General features: G+C 44.5%; 1 protein-coding gene across 1 annotated transcript in view; it reads left to right on the top strand.

Moving 5' to 3' along the window:
• Positions 1–248: 248 nt before the first annotated feature.
• LOC126267148 (uncharacterized) overlaps positions 249–23,269 on the top strand; it is a 47,968-nt gene continuing 24,947 nt past the window's right edge. Inside the window, exon 1 of the mRNA XM_049972080.1 lies at positions 249–352. The gene's annotated coding sequence lies outside the window, so the exon portion shown is untranslated. The remainder of the gene's footprint in view (positions 353–23,269) is intronic.

Raw genomic sequence — 23,269 nt, 5'->3', positions numbered from 1 at the left:
GAGCCGTGGCAGGGGTCGCCCCGGCGAGGAAGATGAAAGTGGCGCGAAAGTGCGGCGGCGCCACCTGCAGCCGGTGGAGCCCTTGACACGGCGACTCCTCGGCGGACGCGCCGTCGCGCCGACGCGCTCGCTTCTTCCGAGTAGCCGCGGCTCGCCACGCCGGGGGTTGCAGGCGGAGGGGGCGGAGCCTCGCGCCGCGCGGGAGAGGGGCCGGTGGAAGGGGTGCGCCAGATGTAGGTTAGGTGAGGATGTAGGCCGGCTATATACGCGCACGCCGCCACCAGCGCGCACTTCAGTCCACTCCCGACAGCGGTCGCGTCCACAGCAACTGCTCTCTCCCCACACTCCTCAGGTAAGTCTCGGCGCTCTCCGCGCTGTGGCCCGTGTGCGGGAAGCATCAGCTGATCGCTACGCGCCAGTCGCTACTGGGGCCCGTTGCTGACCTACCCGCGGGACCCCGCTGCAAATCGCACTCAATAGTATTACGAGGGATAGTCGGAAAGTAAGGTCCGATAGGTCGTGCCATGGAAACAACAGTGAAAATCCGATAAAGTTTTGCACGGACGTGTTGGGTAATGTCTCTATTGTGCCTGTCGATCGCGTCACGTCGCTCTACTCAGTCCTAAGCACACGGTGACCACGTAAAGACTCCGAGAACAATTTTGTCTCCAGCCTAGTATGGGTGCCCGCCGCGAGATTTCGCCTAATTTTATGCAACCCTACATAACGTATCTGTCATGCATTTTCTTCTTCATGACAGTGCTCGGTCACACACTGCAGCGTTTTCGATACGAAGTGTTTGATCATCTACCATACACCCGGTACTTGGCTCCCTCTAATGTTCATCCCTGCTCAAATGAACCGCTAGCAACAAAGACAACATTTCAGACAGGCTTGGAGAAGTGACGGAAGACTCAAGCAGCTCCCTTCTATGATGAGGATGTTGGGAAGTTGGTACAACACTACGACAAATATCTAAGTCGGACAAAGCAAAGAAATAGCTGGAAGATGTAGCAAACTGTTGCAAATAAAACATTTTGATTTCCACTGTCGTTTCCATTCCGCGACCGATCGGACATTACTTTCCGATTAGCACTCGTACACTGTACACTATCCTATAAAATCGACTTTTTGCTCACTGACAAATACTCGCGTGCGACCTACTTCCTTCTGATTTTATACCCGGAAAGAGTAAAGAAATACACAATATTTAGTTACGCCAACATCACGGCGATTTACCACGTATAGTCCTAGCACAGGAGGTAAGCTCTCGACATTCTCGTGCCTTTGCTGAAGGAGCTGTCGCAGCGCTTACGGAACGCAACTCGTACTCATGAGAAGCGGGGCCCAAATTTCTGTGGTTTCTCTGAACAGATTTTGAAGAATGCTGGGATAGTTTTATTGAATAGTTCACGGGCGATTTTAACCATTTCTGTCGTTCCCCATGTTTCTCAGGGGTATGCAGCCATAATTATACGTTTTCTGTCCTAGAATATTTCTTAAGTATTTGGTACCCACTCTAAATAGGACTAATAGTGGATTTTGAAATATACAAAGAAGGACAGCACAAGCGATCACTGGTTTGCTAGACCCACAGGAGAACGTCACGGATATCCTAAGGCAACTGAACTGGCACATACTTGAAGATACATGGAAACTATCCCGCGAGAGCCTACTTACAAAGTTTCAAGTACCAGCACTTTTTAAATTTATTGTTAAATTCTAGCATAAAGACATAAATTTTTTAGCCATCAGAAATTGAAAGGATTGAAAAATATAGCAAGCTAACATTCGACCTTTATCACGTACACATTTTTAGGAGATACATCCGCAAAATTGTCTTCAGATTGAAAATTATGTGAGTATTCACTTACACTTCTAAATACAGTTCCTATCTAACCACTCGTTTGTATTGAACCAGTTAATTCATTTCATTGAACCTCGAATAGCCCTTCATGTACCGCTCGCGTAGGAGCCCGACGCACGAAAGCATTTAAGCAGTCCTTCTCCCCGTGCTCTATACTTGAATGAAATTGTAAGAAATCTTAGTACCCTCGGATATGCGCTTCTCAGTACGTTTAGAGTATAGATGTATATCTGTAATTGACTCCTCAGACTTCACTGTACTAATTTATCATTTGATTTACCCACATCGATTTCGAGACATTGTGTCCCACCACCAAGTGTGCCTGAAAACTATAGTATATTACACGAATTAAGATATTTCCCCTGTGATAATCCGTCTATATATCTCGTCACCATTCGGTGTCTGCATGAGACGCAAACTGAAACCCATGCAATGCCACGGCATTGACGATTCGTTAGCAACAGCCTCTTAGTGCGAGGTGGTGGAGTTTGACAGGCGGCGTGGCATTGCGGAAGGCTACAGTATGTGTCTGATGCCGCCTGTGCCTGGCCAGAAGATCTATACACAGATTTCCACAGCAGATATATTTTATTTCGATTAACTTCATTTTACAACCACATTTGATAGGACAGAGTGTACCGAGATCAATAATGTTCAACAAAATGACAAAACCAATACAGTGAAATCGAAGGAGTCAACAAGGGATATTTTCCTCTTCATCCTTCTCCTATCCCAGCTCGTACTCCATCGGTGATGATCACGCCATCGACAGAGCTTTAAATCCTAATCTACCTTCCTTCGTATGACAAGAGGACACCTTGCTACCACGCGACGTGAGACGTATAGTTTCTTCCTTTTTTTATTTAAAATGAGATCCTCGGATGTTTATCCATTTGTCCAGTATCTGTACATAAAGTCTAAATCCAACTTATTTCGAGGAAGTTTTCAGTTTTTTTGCATCGTCATGACATTATTCATCCAACTTGCACGCAGAGAAGTGGCATATTCAATACCAATGGCGATGTGCGAGGTGGATTCGAACCCTCAGTTTCCATTTAACACGATAATGATGCTACCTCGAGTTCACGAAAGCTAGAAATGCTTAGTTCTCATGTAAACCTAAGTACGGTGCAACCAGGCACTTTACTCACTCACAGAAAGGAAGAAGGAAAACTATATTTTAAGATCCAGCCGTCACTGGGCCTGTTAGTGAAAGAAGCCTAACTCGGTTGGAGAAAAATTAGGAAAAGGATCGTTTGTGTCCTTATCGAAGAAGCTGTATCAGCACCCCGTTGAGGTAATTTCAAAAAACATTATTCAGAATTGCGGACGAGGAACTGAACAGTGCTCCTACGAATTACCATTTCTATTTATCAAGCACTGCACTGCTCGCTCGACCACATTCTCACCCTCCTACCAGACGTGATCGTCAAGCTGTAAGCAAGAACTAACTAATCGACCGCTTATCTGGGGACAGGATACACTGAAACATTCAGGCTCGGTACACCAGCAGCAGCATCATTACTTGGGAATTTTACAATCGGTTGGAACAACAGACAAAATGGTGTACAAGGATTACGATTAGCCCAGAAGAGTTTCTTCCTTGTTCAGTAGCTCAAGTGCTTTTATTTAATGTCTTTTTTTTTCATTCATGACTTGTGGTACTGAACAGCTTCACTGTAAAATTTCGTTTATGAAATCAGAATGACTTGGGAGCTGTCACTCTGTTGTACAACTGTATCAGAGTGGCTTCTTCAGCATTCGTTCTCATGCGGCAGGTTTTTCGGTGCTATAAATTTTCATACAACTGCAAAATATCATAAGAAGCTTCGGTGGGAGTTGCGTATAGAAGAAAATAGCTACAATATTAATGATTTTTCTGTTGCATGTGTACTGACATGGAGTTCTCATATTCACGAGAAATTTTTTGACATATACAGAGTGAGCGTACACAGTTTAGATTTCCTCAGTTTCTATATTTATTCCCTGGACCTCATTGTTTTACCACTGTATGAGATTCGTTAGAAAATGACAGCGTGATCCATGAAAGAACTATCGTATTTTAATTGGAGTGCGCGCTGTCGATTTCCGCCTTTCTCGCTTTCATCTCATCGTACTTTATCGTTCCGACAATGAATTTAATCGCTGCAGACATAAACACGTTGACAGTTCTCCTAACTCCTGTGCTTGGCAGTATCATTAAATGTGCAATGTTTCAGCTTAGTTGCCGAAAACTTGCTGTATTTGAAAGATTCCGGAGAATAAAGATTTTTTTTTTTGTTCTTCACAGGAATAAAAGAATCTTTCACGAGTTTGTATACACTGTTTGCCGAATAACAAGTGGGTTATTGGAAAAGCAGTTCAAAGACACACTGCAAAGCTGTGCAAATAATTCTTTGCGACACATCTACCCGACAGAAATATCGCGTTTCAGGTCTTCAAACATCACATGATGAAAGAAAGGAAAAGTTGTTCGGTAGGTCTTGGTGTGATATGAAGTCCAGAGAGTAAGAAGTTACACGTCAAAAAACTGACAAGCCAATTGCAAGATAATGATTTTATAGGTTGGTCTTAATAATAACGTGACTGAAACTGAAAGGTTATTAGTTTCCACTCATTAAGGAACGAGAACATTCCAGCCTTGTTGGAGAAGAGCTGATCCCCTGGTTTAGTGAACTGGACGTTCGTTCTAAGATTATTTAGCTGGGTAGATAATTCTGTTAAATGTGTGTATTTATGAGCAGAGGAAAAAAGTGATGTACATTACTCTCTTCAACTATATTGCAAAAAAAATTTTTAAAAATTGCCAAATTTAATAAATAACGTCGAATTCAGTAGTCGTCTGAGTGTGGAAATTCAGGCGAAAAGGTTTTATGTCGTGAACCTGTATAACAAAAAGTTGCTTAATAAAGGAGATTATCCAGATAAAACGTCTACATTTCCCTGCCACACTGACTGTCTATGTTAGATTAAGGGCATAAACTGTAACTTCGCAGATCGCACAGAATTTTGTTTGCCTCGCCTGAACGATATGCAACCCCAGCGTCAGTTGTGCTTCGCACAGACACAATATCCCACTGTTACCCAGGGAATCAGAAACGAGCTGCCCGAGTATTGTCAGACCTGGTATGAACTTGAGGCCGGAGATTCCTTTATCAACAAAGCTCAGTATGAAATCTTCACAGTGGAGACACCATCAGAAGCTAATATAGTTTTGTCTGGAAAGAGTGGCAGGACAGTTGTTCACAACAGATGTAACTGACAAGGCGAACAAAACAACTAACGGCTGTCTTGCAATATTTAGTTAGAAATTCAGGTCATCGACGGTTAACGCAATGACTAGAGGAGTATAAATATAGATGTAGATGTTTAGGACTCAACACCTACATCTGTATTTATACTCCACTAGGACACTGGCGTGTAGCCGAGGGTGCATGGTGTACTACTATTATATGTCCCTTTCGCACCTTTTCCGTTAGTAGGTGAAATAACTATCATTCAAATTCCGCATGATCTTTAATCTTTCATACTGTCTTCCTCTTCTTGGACTGTTTACCCACGCAATTTTAACAGCACTACTCTCTCTGACACACGGCAGAGGAACACAGGGCAGTCGGTCGACATCGTGTGGTCTTCAGGGCCTGATCTCGTCCTCTCTCTCTCTATCTATCTTGCACTCTCTCCCTAAGACATACCTGATTGATGAGCAATACACAAAATCGGTTGGACGATGGATTATAAGCGTTCATTTTCCTGTGTGAATTACATTTCCTTCTTCCAATGAATCTCAACTTGGCATATGCCTTGCTACAATTTGTTGTATGCCATCGTTCAAACTATTAATTACTCAGGAAATTTATTCATAGATAGTTTATCATTGTGAATGCTTCCAGATATTAATTGCCAACTGCGTAGTAAAAAAGTAATGCCATATTTAATTCATATTTGCAAAATGAGGAGCACCTATAGAAGTCTAGGCGTGGGAAGCAGAATGTCAGACAGATTGACTGAAAGAATTGTAGTTCGTGCACGAAGGAAGTCACTCCCAAAACTCGCATGTGACCTATACTGCAGAGGCCTTTGGCAATATTGGCTAACTGGTGAGATTAAGAAGATTCGAAGGAAAGCTAAGCGGTTCGTAACGAGTGTATTCAAACAGCGCTAGATTTTCGTGGAAATACTAATAGATTTCCGCCGGCTGAAGCTTAACGCGTTGTGCACCACGGAAATGCTTATTCCTAAATTTCTCGGAGCACACGTGTCAAAGAGACTCAAGAAGCAAATCTCTTTAACACATGCATCTCATCGTACAAAAATCGTAACTGTGAAATTGATACTTTCAGCCTAACGCCGTCCAGTAGCTTGGGGAGCACGGGTGTAGAGTTTTCTCTCCGTGAAAGATGCAAAATCTGGGCCGTCCCCCACTATGAACTCCTCGTTAGAGATGACATGATAGGATTTCAAATTTTCTTCTTCCCCTTCAGCCCTTGACTCGCTAATGATAAGTAATTCTCCGTCCACGATTAATTCCGCTACCGGAAGTCATTCCTGCTAACACGAAATTGCGTCGCCATATGGAAGACATCTACACCACTATTCTACGAATAAACCAATTTTTTCCGTGTATACTCACATGTTTAATGTCTGTTCCACATGTTTCTGTGTCGTAGATGGGAAACTAGCCCGGAATTTACCACATGAAATACGGAAAACCACCGAAAATCCACAGCCTGACCGACCAGTTTGCCAGACCGGAGGCCATTGGTCCGACGCGAGGTTTCGATTTGCGTCAGACTGTATCCATAGTCAGCTTTGTAGCCGGTCAGAATGCCAAACTGCAGTACATGAATAACAGAAATTCACGGCCTGATTGTACCGCAGATCATTGGACAGCAGCTAGAAGCTGGATCCGCTTCCGTGTCGGAAAACGAGACCGGCAATCTCTTCGCCGCGGAGCAGCCCGCTGCGCGTTTAGCACCTGGCCGTGGCGGGTGGAGGCAATGCCCTGTCCCGACTCGCGGAAACGCTGGAGGCGGAGGTCAAAGAACCGGCCTGCAGACGCCACAGAATCCGCGTTCCCCGCGTGCTACGCAACTATGCGACACGCGCAGGATGGCAAACACGAACACCACCAGCTCTGTCTCTCTCTCTCTCTCTCTCTCTCTCTCTCTCTCTCTCTCTCTCTCTCTCTCCCCTCTGTCTCGATGTTAACCAGTGGGAGATACCTTACGGAGCATTTCCCTCTTCGGGACGAACAATAACTTGGACTGCGTAGTATCGATGTAGATGTAGTTGTAGATACAGTAGGCCTGCCGCAGGAGACCTGAGCTCATCTTCGCTTTCGAGGAGCCGTGGCAGGAGTCGCATAGGCAAATATTCGCAATAGCGAACATGAATCAAAATCATGTTGTATACTGGAATGGTGACAAGGAAAATTTGTGTCGGACCAGTACCCGACAATACAGTTGGCACTTTAAGCAAGGTGTTGCCTTAAACGCTTCTGCTATCCGTGCACGGATCAGACCCAAACTTCCATATGTCGTCTGCATGTGTCACAAGCTGCACCCGTACATTGCGTATATTTCCGTTCACAAATGACGTATTTATTGATATACGAAGGCGTGGTATTGGCGATAAATCTGAAACAGCAGGGACAGGCACTGCTATTTCGTAATTTACATAAGTTTCCGCCGAAAAAATATTCTAAAACGAATATTCTAAATCTTTCCGCCATTGTCCAGTACTCCGCATGGACCCGTCTATCAATACCTGTATCACGTGTCTTTGAAGCCTGTCCAGTACGCTCTCAGTTGTTTTTATTTACCACCCATACACACTGTCACTGAGAAGTAGGAAATGGTGTTCGATTGATAGGTCTGAAAGAATACTCTCATAGCTGCAACAAACGCTGAACAACTGAAACTAAAGTTGAGAATATTGTAACCACAATAGTATCAAGTGCCGAATGGCAGGCAGCAAAAACTTGGTGGCAAGGTGTGACGGAGACAAAAGAGATGTTTTAACCACCTTGATCGAATGGAATCGGTATAGGGTAAAACAGGGATAGATGGCTTGTATTTAAGTCAGGTTCCTCTCAGAGATTGCTGGTACAATAGCTCCATATTTAGCAACGATATACAACAGACTGCTAGTTGAAAGATCCGTAAGTAAAGATTGGATAGTCACACCAATATCCAAGAAATAAAGTAGGAGTAATCCGCTGAATTATAGACCCATACCGCTAACGTCGACTTGCAGTAATGTTTTGGAACATATACTGAGATCGAACATTATGAGTTATCTAACAGAAAACAATTTATTGACAATCCTCCAACACAGATTCAAAAAATATAGTTCTTGTTCAACACAACTAACTCTTTATTCTCACGAAGTAATGAGTGATATTGACAGGGGATGCCAAATTGATTCGATGTTTTTAGATATCCAGAATGCTTTAGATATCCCACATAATACGCAACTTCTAATCAATTGCTTATCTATGGACTATCGTCTCAGTTGTGCCGCTGGGTTCGTTATTTCCTGTCAGAAAGGTCATAGTTTGTAGTAACTGACGGAAAGTCGTCGAGTGAAACGAAGTAATATCTGGCGTCCCATAACGAAGTGTCTGCTGTTCCAGATCTACATAAACGATTTGGGAGGCAATCTGAGTAGCACTCATAGATTGTTTGTTGCAAAACGATCTAGACAAGATATCTGTATGTTGTGAAAAGTGGAAATTGACTCTAAATAATGAAAAGTGTGAAGTCATCCACAACAGTATCAAAAGCAATCGGTTAAATGCCGGTTACATGATAAATCACACATATCTAAAGGCTGTAAATTCAACTAAATACGTAGGGATTACAATTACGAATAACTTAAATTGGGACGATTTCATAGATAGCAAACCAAGACTACGGTTTATTGGCAGAACAGTGAGAAAATGCAACAGACCTACTAAAGAGACTGCCAACGCTATTTTTTTACTTCTCCTCTGACATGTCACAGAGCGGTGTGGGATCCGCAACATATAGTTCAAACAAGGGCGGCTAGTTTTGTACTATCTTGAAATAGCGAAGAGAGCGCCACGGATATGAAATGCGAATTGGAATGGTAATCATTAAAACAAAGGCTGGTTTCATTGCTGCAAGATCTTCTCATGAAATTTTAATCACGAACTTTTTTCTTCACAGTGTGAAAATATTTTGTTAGTGCCCACATACGTAGGAAGGAATTATCATCATAATAAAATAAGAGAAATCAGCGCATGCACAGAAAGATTTAAGTGTTCGGTTTTCCCAGGCGCCGTTCAAGAGTGGAGAGATAGAGAAATAGCTTGAATGTGGTTAGATGACCCTCTGCCAGACACTTAATTGTGAACTGCAGAGTGGTAATGTAGATGTCAATATATATCAATAGCCGCATGTACTTTGGCGGAAAATATAATAAAATCAAGAATTATAATGCGCTCATCTCTACAAAAAAGGAACGAAGCTGTTAGGTGCAGCGTTACGTTAGAAGGTAAAACTATTGAACAAGGGTTCAGGGTGCCGTATGTCACACCTAAATGAAGTAGACACAGATGACAAAATGGAAAGATTTAACTGTATTAAGTGAATAATGAGGATAACACTGAGCAATAAGGCTAGGGAGATCACGAATAAAATTTTACAAAATCATAGCAATATCGACAGTCCTCTACGGAAGTTAAAGATAAATCGTGACCTCCGAAAATAGAAGTAGAGTTTAACCAGCCGAGTGTGATTCTTTTCTTATATATTTTTGTTCTAGTGATTCTCCTGTAATTTCTCGCCTCCATTGTATCAACGGATGCTCAGGATTTCAGTTTTAGGTCTTTATAACAATGACGAGGACGTCATTGTTATGTAGTTAGTGGAATACTAAATACGGATTCAACCACATGTAATTAATGATAAATTAAATGCAGTTTATCAGTAACTGTGTGATTTAGAGTTGAAATTTAATGTTCCATTAGCTCAGGAGCTCATCGGAAATCCCACTTGTCATCCTGTACCCAAAGAACAGAAATTAACGACAGATAATTGCACGTTTAATGTTTGTAACAGGATGCAGTGCCTACTTGCAGGTGAGTGATGATGCGGTGTAGGAGCTCTGTCTTTTTACTCCCTACCTACCTGCAATGGTTTAATCGAGACGCAATTTCAGCTTTCACTTCCAGATACACTCACTTCTCTGGCGCGAAATAATCGTGACTCCGGCAAAAACAAACCTTCCTGAGTTGTAATCTGACGCTTCCTCTTCAGGAATTACCCAGTTAAAGCGGCTTCTACCCGCCTGCTGTTTCTTGAAGAGGCACATTGTACCTCAAGGACGTCACTTTCACTCAAAACTAGGCTTCAGGTTGCATTTCCTTCCCTTGATACAAATTTCTGTTCTACTAGCATTTACAGTACGAAACTTTTGTTTTAGATCGCTACCCTCTTGTTCATCTGATAGCATTTGATGTATCATATAAGCGGTCAGTTTTTGGTTTTTATTCTCCTGCCGAAAGTGACAGCGTTTACATAAGAATGAAAAAACCAGGTAACAGTTTTCTTATGGATAACCAATACTCTCATACACCAATGCGAGATTATAATGGTTCATGTCCTTACTGGGCAACGCTAGGGTCCGAATTAACATACGACTATATCATGCTTCGACCTTCGAGACTAGTTATTTTATGTGCTGCGACTTTTTATCGTTACTGTGCCGTACTAGAGTATTCCGTACCAAAGATCTCACAATAAGTTTTTCTTCTCCTTCCTTTTCATACATTCCTATCAATTTGTGACATTTAAGAGCTTAACCAAGAACACCTTTTCAAATAATAATTTCATCTTCTTCCAGATAACACACCGACTAGAAGTAGTAGTTTAGAAGTTTAATTTCAAACACTGTTACTATAGTTCTGGGGACACGGAAGCACTGAAAACTGGATTGCCAACTCATACGACACTGTTATAATACATCAGAACAGAGACAAAAAACAGAGTGTAGCAGACAGTATGCTATGCTGTCCAAAAAGAGTGGTAAGAGCTGTGCGAGATCAATTTCTCTATGCACTGTTCACTGCTTCATCCTCCCACGATGTCGCTAGTTTCCAAGGGCCGCCAGTGATATTCGTGAAATCAGTGGGTAGCCGATTGCCACATGCTCACCCTCCAAATGCTAAGCTTTCGGTAGAAAAGTTGTTCCTCAAGGTACACAGCCGCTGACGAGGTTAACAACACTTTTTCCACTATGCAAGTCAAAAAGGGAGAAAAGACGATTAGGGTTTAGAGTCCCGTCGAATTGTGTGTGTAGGTCGAGGTGTACTCTGGGAGATGTGGGGTGTAACGATAGCTGTTTACAACGTACCACAGTGGTGTAAGTGAATTCGAGGTAAATAATTTCGACACTTGCGGTCTATCAAATCGGAAAACAGCTTCAAATTGGCCTACAAAAGCCACCAGAGCCACAGCGCATGCACCCTGTACAATTCTGGTGAAAATCCTCCTTTAATATTAAAAACCCCTTACAAAGTGTAATACTGACGTTTGTGTAAATTTTACCTTAACATCTTGTGGATTTCTTGCTAAGAAACTGGGCTTCTAAGCATTAAGTTTGTATCAAATTGCAAATTTAATTTGGTTTTACATAACGTTTGCTAAAGTCTCTTTTTCTTTAATCACCCTCACGGAGAAGTTTTAATTAATAGTTTTTACGAAATGCCCGATTAAAACGGTGGCGTTAGAGAGCGAGAGAACATTGAAAATCGCGTATGTGCGCATGCACAGCAATTTCGGTGTCTTTTGTAAGCTGATTTGATGTTGTTTCCACGCCTGATAGACCACAAATGTCCTGTCTCAAAGTGCTCGTCTCGACTTCCCCCTACATCAGTGTGGTACAGCTATCTTTTACAATTTGCATAGTTGAACCACAAAAAAAAGGCTCTGAGCACTATGGGACTTAATCTCTGAGGTCATCAGTCCCCTAGAACTTAGAAATACTTAAACCTAACTAACCTAAGGACATCACACACATCCATGCCCGAGGCAGGATTCGAGCCTGCGACGGTGGCGGTCGCGCGGTTCCAGACTGTAGCGCCTAGAACCGCTCGGCCACTCCGGCCGGCTAGTTGAAACACATCGTGGGTACAATTGTACTTTGAGATTGAGAGAATTTTTTCTCAAAGGGCAGTGTGCTGTTTAAGATAAGGACATGTTTAGCGAGGGGCAGCGTTCAAATCACTGGCAGCTGATATCGGTTTTCAGGCGAAGCATGAGATATTCTGCTATAAATTAGCCACTAATACCTTCCATAAACATTGTCCAACAGAGAAAGTGCGCCTTTTCTGATAAGATTCATGTCGACTGAACGTTAAATTGTATCAGCCGTGTGCAGCCTCGTATATTAGTCAGAGAACAGATATTCACAAATCGGGGATGAATCATTCACTTTAGCAGGCCGCTGTGACCGAGCGGTTCTAGGCACTTCAGTCCGGAACCGCGCTGCTGCTACGGTCGCAGGTTCGAAACTTGCCTCGGGCATAGATGTGTGTGATGTCCTTAGGTTAATTAGATTTAAGTAGTTCTAAGTCTAGGGGACTGATGACCTCAGATGTTACGTCCCATAGTGCTTAGAGCCATTTGACCCATTTTATCATTCACTTTTGTGCGGACTGTGCACTGTTTTGAAACGTCGTAGCAGATTAAAACTACGTGCCAGACCGGGAATTGATCCTGGAACCTTGCCAGAAAGTTTATAAACAGCGCACACTTCGTTGCAGAACGAAACATTCATTCTGGAAACAATTCCCTAGCCTGCGACCAAGACATTACTTCACAATATTCTTTCTACTAGCAGTACTAATCCGTCAAGGTATGCACCAGAATTGCTGCGAAGTTTGGAAGGTAGGACAGAAGTGCTGGAAGAAGTCAAGGTGTGAGGGTGGGTCGTCAGTTGTGCCTGGATACCTAGTCAGTACGAGCACAGTCGCGCATGACAACATTCCAAGTTCGAGTCCTGGTCTGACACGCAGCGCAAATTTGACAGGAAGATTGAAACAACTTGAATCGTAATGGGCAAGAGAATTATAGTCCTTTACGAAATCTGGTAGGGGTGACGCTGTTTTTTGGCTACGATCGGTATACATATTATGAAGAGAACACGCGAAATGGGTGAGTACTTGCAGGCAGATATTAAACGATAGCTTCTGTGGTATCATACAGTGATCGCGTTGCCGTATCAGAACCGGTAACGAGAATCGATACCACAGACAAGGGCCAGCTTCAACCCGCAATGACAAATGCGAGCCGCTCCTAAAGACCACGCCCAGCTCTCATAACAACAGTTCCCTCACACTGAGGTCAATATAGTGTCGAGCTAGCAGGAGCTCTGACCAGTTCCAGACCTCATCTGAAGGAATCAGCGTCCTTGTACAGTTCAAGTTTCTGATGGACTTCTTCATTTAAATGTGGAACATTGTACTGCAAGAGGACAGTTCGTTAATTTGTGCATCAGGTGATGCTTTAACAGTCAGTAACAGTAGTAACTTATCAAGCAATTCTGTGGCAAAGACGTGTGGCAAAGTAAATCTTTCGTTCATTTATGTAATGAAGTGAACAAATATCCATGTGACTGAAGTTAAAATCTTTTGGGTTATTAGGCCGCGTCATGTTTCTCCTAAAATGATCGACGTTTCGACCCCTCTGCTAGGATCTTTCTCAGGACCAGAAGATCCTGAGGAAGATCCCAGCAGAGGGGTCGAAACGTCGATCATCTTAGAAGAAACACGACGCGACCTAATAACCCAGAAGATTTTAACTTCAGTGACAACGCCAACGAAAGCCTGTAGACTTACATAAATATCCATGTATTCTAGTGTGATGAGCCTTCTCCCAGAGCAATTAAAGTACCCAAAATAGCTACGCCTAGTCGCAACACTGGCAAACTGAAATCACGAAGTTTTCGGACTGAAGAGGTTGCGACGCCACAGGTTTGAGGCTGGCGGGGACGCGGGTAGCTTATCTGCGAACGCTGTGGTGGAAAGCGTCCCACGAGAGTTGAGCAAGAGCGCCCCACATGGCATATACGGGCTTCTCTTCCCCAGAGCGTCCCCGCGGGCCGTCCGCCCTGCAACCGACTTTCCCCTCGTCTCCCGCTGTTTATAGCTGCCTCTGCAGACTAGAAGCAGCACGACTCACCTGCCTAGTGGCAGTTGGAGGCTATATGAGCTGAGCACCAACCCCACCGACCAAATTCTTGAAGTTTTGCAGCGATATTGAAGTGAAAACGTGTGTGAGTGTGTGTGAGTTACTAGGGAACCGAACTACTGAGGTCATCGGCCACTATACGTGAAAACATCTGTATGAACATCTGTCAAACTTTCTTGTGCGACAACAGGAATTCGTGGTGGGCCGCATCAAACCAGTGAAAAGACTGGTGACAAAAAAAAGTAGTATAAATTAGTTTCGACTATAACATTTTCAGAGGAGGCTATTGTAGTTTTCTTCCACGAGCGAGCTATTGTAGACTGAAGAGCCAAAGAAACTGGTACACCTGCCTAATGTCCTGTAGTCGTCCCCTCCCCCCCCCCCCCCCCAGCAAACAGATTTGGCATTTACTCGACTAATGTCTGAAGTAGTGCTGGAGGGAATTGACATCACGAATTCTGCAGGGCTGTCCATAAACTCGTAAGAGAACGGCGGGGTGGATATCTCTTCTGAAAAACACGTTACAAGACGTCCCAGATAAGAGTTCCTGGACCCACTCTGTAGCATTTCTGGACGTATGGGGTGTCCCAAATCCGTCGGAATGCACAGTGGACATGAATGATGATCAGACAGGACGCATACGTACCTGTCACTTGTTAGACTCATATCTAGACGTATCAGAGGTCCCATGTCACTTCAACTGCGCACGTTCCACACCCTTACAGGGCCCCCAAGAGCACGCAGAAGTGCCGCAACACGACGTGGCATGCACTCAACTAATGTCCGAAGTAGTGCTCGAGGGAATGGACACCATTACTCCTGCAGGGCTGTCTATAAATCCGTAAGAGTAGAGGGGGTGGAGATCTCTTCTCAACAGCACGTAGAAAGGCTGTCCAAAATATGCTGAATAATGTTCGTTCCAGGCATTTTGGTGGCCAGCGGAAGTGTTTAAACTCAGAAGAGTGTTCCTAGAACCGCTCTGTAGCAATTCTAGACGTTTGGGGTATTGTACTGTCCTCCTGGAATTGCCCAAGTCCGTCGGAATGCACAATGGACATGAATGGATGCAGGTGGTCAGACAGGATTGTTACGTACGTCACCTGTCAGAGTCGTATCCAGATGTATCAGGGGTCTCATATCCCTCCAACTGCCCACACTCCACACCATTACAGAGCCTCCACCAGCTTGAACAGTTCCCTGCTGACATGCAAGAACCATGAATTCACGTGGTTGTCTCCATACCCATATACGTCCATCCGCTCGATGCAATTTGAAACGAGACTCTTCCGACCAGACAACATGTTTCCAGTCATCAACAGTCCAATATCGGTGTTGACGGGCCCAGGCGAGAAGTAAAGCTTTGTATCGTGCAGTCATCGAAGGAAACAAGTGGACCTTCGAATCCGAAAGATCATATCGATGATTTTTCGTTGAATGGTTTGCACGCTGACACTTGAAGGCCTAGTATTGAAATCTGCAGCAATTTGCGGAAGAATTGCACTTCTGTCATACTGAACGATTCTCTTCAGTCGGCTTTGTTCCCGTTCCTGCAGGACCTTTTTCCGGCCGTAGCGGTGTGGGAGATTTTATGTCTTACCAAATTTCTGATATTCACAGTACACTCGTGAAATGGTCGTAAGGGAAAATCCCCACTTCATCGTTACCTCGGAGATGCTGTGTCCAATTGCTCGTGCGCCGGCTATAACACCACGTTCAAACTCACTTAAATCTCGATAACCTGCCATTGTAACAGCAGTAACCGATGTAACAACTGCACCAGACACTTGTTGTCTTATACAGGCATTCCCTGTTTACATATCTCTGTATTTGAAAACGCATGCCTATACCAGGTTCTTTGGCGCTTCAGTGTATAATGTAATAATCTTTTCCTCTTTGCCCTGAGCCTTTACCCCTTACCTTGACGTGGCCAGCATGTCGATTTTCGGATTTGGCGATGTTATTGGTAGAGGGCGGCCGGACGCCCTTCCTGTCGTCATCCTTGCCTCCCCCTTCCCGTTCCACCCCCCCCCCCCCCCACCCCCCAGCCCCCCTGCGTCCCAACTGTCAGTGTAGTAGCATCCCATGCGAAAGACTGCGAACATTTTCTAAATATTTGTTAATCGCATATCTGAGCCGGGGTGTAGGTACCAGACCGGTACTCACCTGGTGGGATGTGGGAAACAGCCTAAAAGGCCCATGCCGGCTGTCAGGCACATAAGCTCTCCTTGTTAACCCTAGAGACGGATTCCGTTCGGGACGGGCACGCCTCCCTGAATCCCGGAAGAGGTATGTTAACTCGTGCGGTTAGCCGATAGAGTCGTATTATTACAACATAATAATAATGTAGTTTTAAATAAAAGACGTCTTCTGCCTTTCCAATAGCGCTTTTACTACAGCAATGAACATGCCTAATCACAGCTTCATCATCAGAGCTTCAGTTCTTACGTCAGGACATTCATTCTGATGTCAACACACGAGAAACGCGTGTCTGCAAATGTTATTGCCTTCCGTTGTACGTGACAACACAATGAAGTTTCTCCCTCACAACAATGATACGAAGAAAATGTGGGTGGGACTCGTGTTATCACATACAAGAAAGAAACAAAATTTGGAGACACGCGTTTCTGGTGTGTTAACATTGCAATAAGGCTTCTTATATGAGAACTGAAGCACTGACGACCAAACCGTGACTTCTAAATTTATACTGGCATTGTAAAAATGCTATAGAGAAGACGGAAGATCGATTTCATTTTTAATGCGGTCTCGCGTTCGCCAGGAATAATTAATGTTCGAGGTCGATGTGCAATAACTACTCACAAACAGCAGATGGCGGCACTAGCACTGAAGGGTATTTAAAGCGTGTAGAAAACAATGCAGCTGTTGTCATAATGCGGAAATGGAGCGATTTATTTGACGTCCGAAAGGACATGATCATTGGCCTTCGGGAAAAGAGTGGAAGCATTTCTGAAACGGCTAAGTTTGTGAAATATTTGCGTGCTGCTTTCGTTAAAGTACGCCATGCATGGTAAAGAGGCGCTGTCCAAAACAGGCGCCGAAGCAACTGTAGTGCACCGTCGGCCACAGATGAAAGGCTGAACGACTTCTGTGGACCTGTGTACTGGCGAACAGACATCCAGCTGTTGAGCAACCCAGCGCTCTCTTCGTTTCAATAGTGTCTCCGACGATTCAGCGAACATTACTGAGTATGGACCGTCACAGCAGGTGCCTGGTTAATACACCCATGCCGACTGCTGTTCATCGGTGACGAAGGCTGGAATTTGCACGCCAATACCGCAACTGTATGTCCACTGAATGGCGACAGGTGGCCTTTTCATGGCATTATGCCAACAGTCATCGGAAGGATCCTGGCCGAAGGAGAGAGCGTTATGGTTCAAATAGCTCTGAGCGCTATGGGACTTAACTACTGTGGTCATCAGTCCCCTAGAACTTAGAACTACTTAAACCTAACTAACCTAAGGACATCACACACATCCATGCCCGAGACAGGATTCGAACCTGCGACCGTAGCAGTCGCGCGGTTCCGGACTGTGCGCCTAGAACCGCTAGACCACCGCGGCCGGCAGAGCGTTATGGTATGGGGAATGCTTTTGTGCTCTTCCCTGTGTGATCTCGTATTCCTGGAAGATACGGTGAAGGGGACCATGTGCATTCCTAGATGCAGTTATTTTTTTCTCGGCACGATGGCATCTACCGTACTCCCCAAGTCACCAAACTCCTCGGATTTAAACCCAGCTGATAATATGTGCGAACACTTGAACGACGTAGATGTAGGTGTAGATGTAGAATCAGGCTGTTTGCGACATGGATCCTCAGACGAGAAACCGAGTACAGGTAACGAAGACTCTGGAGTCTGCGTGGCTCCACATCCCTGTCGGCGCCTTCCAGAATCTCATTGACTCTCTTGCTGCACGTGTTGCGGAAGGTGGTTGTTCAGGCTTTTAACAAGCGGTCACATTAATGTGACTGGACTTTGTGATAAAATACTTCAGGCCTCGTTTAGTTTTTTTTTTTTTTTTCAAAAATCACAGAAGTATGCGCGGCTAATCCGCAAAACGGATGATCCGCACCCTGATAATATGAAGTTCGCCTTATCACATTAGTACTCTGTAACGACCCACTGGAGACCAAGACTCCTTGACACGAAAGTATTCCGAAAATATTCCTGAACAACCTCTGAAATTTCGTCCGTGACGACTTACATAAATTCGTAGTGTGGAGCGCTTTGATGTGCACCGTAGCAACTGCTGGGCAGTGAGGCAGCAGAGGTCCGCAGAGTGTGGACAAGTAGGCGGTGCAGGCCTATTAGTCGCCTGGCGGGTCTCCGTTACGAGCCGTTACCACGGGCCCGCGAGTGGGCAGTGCCGAGTGGCGGCCGGCGGGCGACCCCGCTTCTTGCGGCCGCCTGCCTCCTCTTCTCGGTACCGACATCCCGCCATAGCGCACCGCTACACACTGCGCCGGCTGTCTGGCACGAACCGGTCACTGCGCCGGCCGCGGGCGAGGGCTCCCTCCGGAGGCACGAAAACTTAAACATGACACCAAGTCCCCTCGCTGCCCTTGTTCCACTGCTGCGGCTAGGGACACAGGACTGAGCGAAAAAGTATCAGTGTTTCAAACAAAATTGTGGAGCATACAACTTCCTTTACTAACGGTTTCACTCGGCAAACATCTTCGGAAATTTTTAGTAGCCACTGGCCACACGTTAAATATATCTGGTTGTGTACAGTACCAACGTCATTCATAAAAAATGTCTGACTTTGGCTCTGTACAAAGCCAGATACACTTAACGTCTAAGCGTTCGCCTCGACCCTGAACGCACGATACTGACTTCTGTTCTCGAATGTCGCGATGTAATTTCGGTGCCGGCTGCCGCCAATATCTCAGGGGCTTTGCTTTTTTCTTGACTTCCAAAAAGCGTTTGATCGTGTCAGCCATGATTTTTTAGCGAGAGAGCTCACCGCTGTCTGCTTTAATAATGATGCTCGACAGGTCTTAACTCAGTGTCTCGGTGATTGTGAACGGTCACCCTAACCCCCATCCCCTGGACATCTATCAGACGGGGCTTACCCCAGGCAAGCCCCTTATCCATGTCCCTTTTTGTCTTATTCTTAGAGCCCTTACTTCTCCGCCTCACCATGCAATAACTGGACTATACTGGGGGAACTTTTTTCGGTCCGCGCATACGCCGATGACAATGGTTTTAGTACGACATGTCGAGGACATACTTTCGATTCATTTTGTCGTCTTGCTGGTGCTCGCATTAATGATCGTAAATGCACGTTCCTACCGTTGAGAGGCTTCGATCATGTCGTCATTCCTTGGGCGACGGTCGTCAATCGCCGTAAGACCCTAGGGATCTTAGTGGATATCAATCCGATCAAAATGGTGACACTAAATTGGCTTGAGGTTACGAGTCATGTTCACGGGGATATCCATGAACACGAACGCCGTTCCCTTAGGCTCCTTCACAAGGTATGTGTTTCAGAAACCAATGTCTTCCCTAAAGTATATTACGTTGCGCAGGTCTTCCCGCTTGCCGCGATGATGGTCCGCAGACTGAAACAGCTGTCTGGTCCATTCCTGTGGTGGCGCCAAATCTTTCATGTCCGCTATGACGTAGTGGCCAGGCCTCGAAACCTTGAAGGCTTCTAATAAATAAAATTTAAAACAAAGTGGTCAGTGCAACGGAATGCCATGCTAAGGGGCCCGGGTTCGATTCCTCGCTGGGTCGGAGACTTTCTCCGCTCAGGCACTGGGTGCTGTGCTGTCTTCATCATTTCATCCCCATCGACGCGCAAGTCGCCGAAGTGGCGTCAACTCAAAAGACTTGCACCAGGCGACCGTTCTACCGAACGGGGGGCCCTAGCCACACGACACTTCATTTCAACGTATAAGTGGTGGCTGCTGAAAGTTTCCGAAGACGCCCGGGTTTGAAGAGCGAAATCGGTAATAAACGAAATAGTATGTGACTTGTGACTGTGCCAGAATTTTATTTTTTACGGTCGCTATTTGCCCTGCAGACGATGCGCGTCCTCGCTGTATCATCAATTATTCACGAGTAGTATCGAAGCAAAAATATAGTGCTCATAAAAATATCAAATGAACATAATCAGCACCCTGAGATACCGATTATTATTTTTGATACAAAGACTAGAGAGATACTCTATCAGCATCCATCTTACCATCTCTGCTTCTAAAAGCTATCTATAATCGACAAACATAGTAGATTTTCGTAAGTTATTCAAATACAATAACACACCCGTTAAATCAAGCAATGTTTTTATTTTCTTTACAGGTTACTAATTTTGAAAATTTGGAACTTGAAGTATGAAGTTACAGAACGGCGGAACGAATTATCATATAACAGCTGAATAGTACCCAAATGTAAATAAATTGTACCTTAACTTCCTATTCCCCCTTCCGTACAGTTACCCAAAAACAGTATTTTATATTGTCGCTTCGCTGGTATTCTGTTACCTCGCTTTGATAACGTGTTCCCTCCCTTTGAAAATAAACGCTTGGATGTCACTGAAGTCGCAAGACTCTCGTGTCTACCCACTGTTCTAAAGGATTATCCAGCATTGATAAAGGCAGGTGTTGAATCTCGATTATCTCAAAACCTTGTTTTTTATTTACGTCATCCAAGCACTCATGCATTTATAGCAACAAACATGTAACGCTCTATTCGCTCTCTTAGTTTCTTGTTGAGTAAATAATTTTACCTTACTGTTGTGGTGGGGTGCTTTGGTTAATGCTTTTACATTTTTAAAGTATTTGCGAGAAGGCCAGATATTTTTACAGATTTTGCGCCTCATTTCATTATTATGTAGTTTATTAAAATACTGCCAAGTTTCACTTTTGGTTGGCACCAATCTGTCTTCTGATTCAGTCATTCTTGCACTTAAACTGTTTTTAGCAGTACTGTGAAATCAAATGAGTAAGACAAATCGTGGAAACAAATGAATTCCAAGTGAACTAACTGTCGACTAACGTTGTCGAGATTGACGAAGCATCGCAAATGTTTTCCTACACGCGCTCACAGACAAACCACTCGTTCTATTGTTGGTCTCCTGGTGTTCACGTCTTCAGTTGTTAAATACGTTGGAACTGACTCCCGCAGCCAAAAATATGGAAAAATAATATAATTGTAATAAATCATTAGCCGGCCGCTGTGGTCGAGTGGTTCTATGCGCTTCAGTCCGGAACCAAGCGGTCTTACGGTCGCAGGTTCGAATCCTGCCTTGGGCATGGATGTGTGTGATGTCCTTAGGTTAGTTAGGTTTTAGTAGGTCTAAGTATAGGGAACTGATGACCTCAGATGTTAAGTCCCACAGTGCTTAGAGCAATATGAACCATATAAATCATTACTTGGTTCATTCGATAAGATACCTCCTATGAAGTACTGACATGAGTAAAATTACGTGGTTGAAATGTATTGGGTGGAAAGTACCATATTTTTTCGTCAAGACGTATCGATACCTTTTCCGTGTTCCTAGTTGTGACACCCCGCAAGATCCATCTCGTCATAAACTCCTATTTGAGATATAACAAATACTTCATCCTTTTTCATCCTTAGTTGCAAGTATTATTACCGTATGTTGATAACCTTTATTCTGGGACAGTCTAATGACAAACAAAACAAAACATCAATACGAGTGATCAGTTCCTAGTGCTATGAAGACCGAAAACAAAATTTCAGATGGCAGTTATAAAGAGCGGAGCAGCGATAACAGACAAACAAAAACACATCATTTAAACCAATATCCATCTAATCTGCCACTGAAGATGGCTTGCAAAGAATAAAGGCGACACGTGTTTCATTCAGTTGTAATTAGACGGTCCCAAAATAGAAATTATCAACATACCGTATCATCACTCTTTGCTCAGATTTGTCCTTCCCTTCGTCGGTTGTATTCAGTCCGGAAGTACAGTTACCGCTCTATATGTAAGCTTGTTCGTCTCCTCAGCAACCCCTACCTCGAATATTCGTCTTCAAATGTCGTCGTAGAAAGTCACCAATCGACACGGAACAGAGATGAATGTCACGCTATGTCAATGAGAATCTGTTCCAAAACGACAGAAATTGCTGCTATCATCGAATGCAGGTCCATTTCATCCAGGTTCCAAACGAACCACTGTGTTTCAAGCGTTGTTGCAGGCTGCGTGTAGCATATCATTCCTTATAGGCACATTGAACAGTTCGCCTTGTTTCAGCGCTAAATAAGGCAGCCTAACTTCATTTACGGTGAGTCCGCTCGCTTAGCTGAGTGGTAACCTGTTTGCCTGCCATGCAGCGGGCCCTGGTTCGATTCCCGGCCGAGTTGGCGATTTGTTCCGTTCGTGGATTGGATGTTGTGTTGTCCTCATCATTTCGTCACCACCGACGTGCAAGTCGCGCATTGTGGCGTTACCTGAAATAAGATGCAACCCGGCGACCGAACTTCCCCGGTTGGTACTGTGTGATTGGTGCAGTGGATGTCATTTATGGTCGGCACGGCAGCTCAGCGTGTTTTCTGCAATGAAAAAAAAAATGTGTGAATGTGTCAACGACGAACTTGAACGGGTGTCATGAGACGTCCGCAACGAACAAAATGAGACGAGCAAAAAAAGAAAAAAAATGCGTCTCCCGGCCTAAAATGCAACACGACTATTTCATTCCATTTACGGTGTGGTGATGGGCACGTCCAAAACGTTCGCTCCCTTCCGTCATTTTGTCAAGTCTCCCAGTCGAGCCGGCCGGAGTGGCCGAGCGGCTCTAGGCGCTACAGTCTGGAACCACCCTACCGCTGCGGTCGCAGGTTCGAATCCTGCCTCAGACACGGATGTGTGTTATGTCCCTAGGCTAGTTAGGTTTAAGTAGTTCTAAGTTCTAGGGGACTGATGACCTCAGAAGCTAAGTCCCACAGTGCTCAGAGCCATTTGAACCATTTTTTGAACCCCCCACTCGGCCCATTTTCATTCGGTGGTTCCCTACAACCAGGTGGCGCATATGCACCAGTTTACTGCCTTCACTTACGTCGGTGGTGGATGGCTACGTGATTGCTAGGTTCTACACCATTTACAGCACCGCAAAGCCACCAATGTGCTCATTTAAGGGTATTGTTAATAATTTGCGGAGGAAGCTTATGAATATACTGTGTGTGAACATGTATTTGTGTGGATT

Source organism: Schistocerca gregaria, chromosome 4 (genome assembly GCF_023897955.1).
Source record: "Schistocerca gregaria isolate iqSchGreg1 chromosome 4, iqSchGreg1.2, whole genome shotgun sequence".
NCBI lineage: Eukaryota > Metazoa > Arthropoda > Insecta > Orthoptera > Acrididae > Schistocerca > Schistocerca gregaria.
This window is presented reverse-complemented; position numbering and strand designations above follow the sequence as displayed.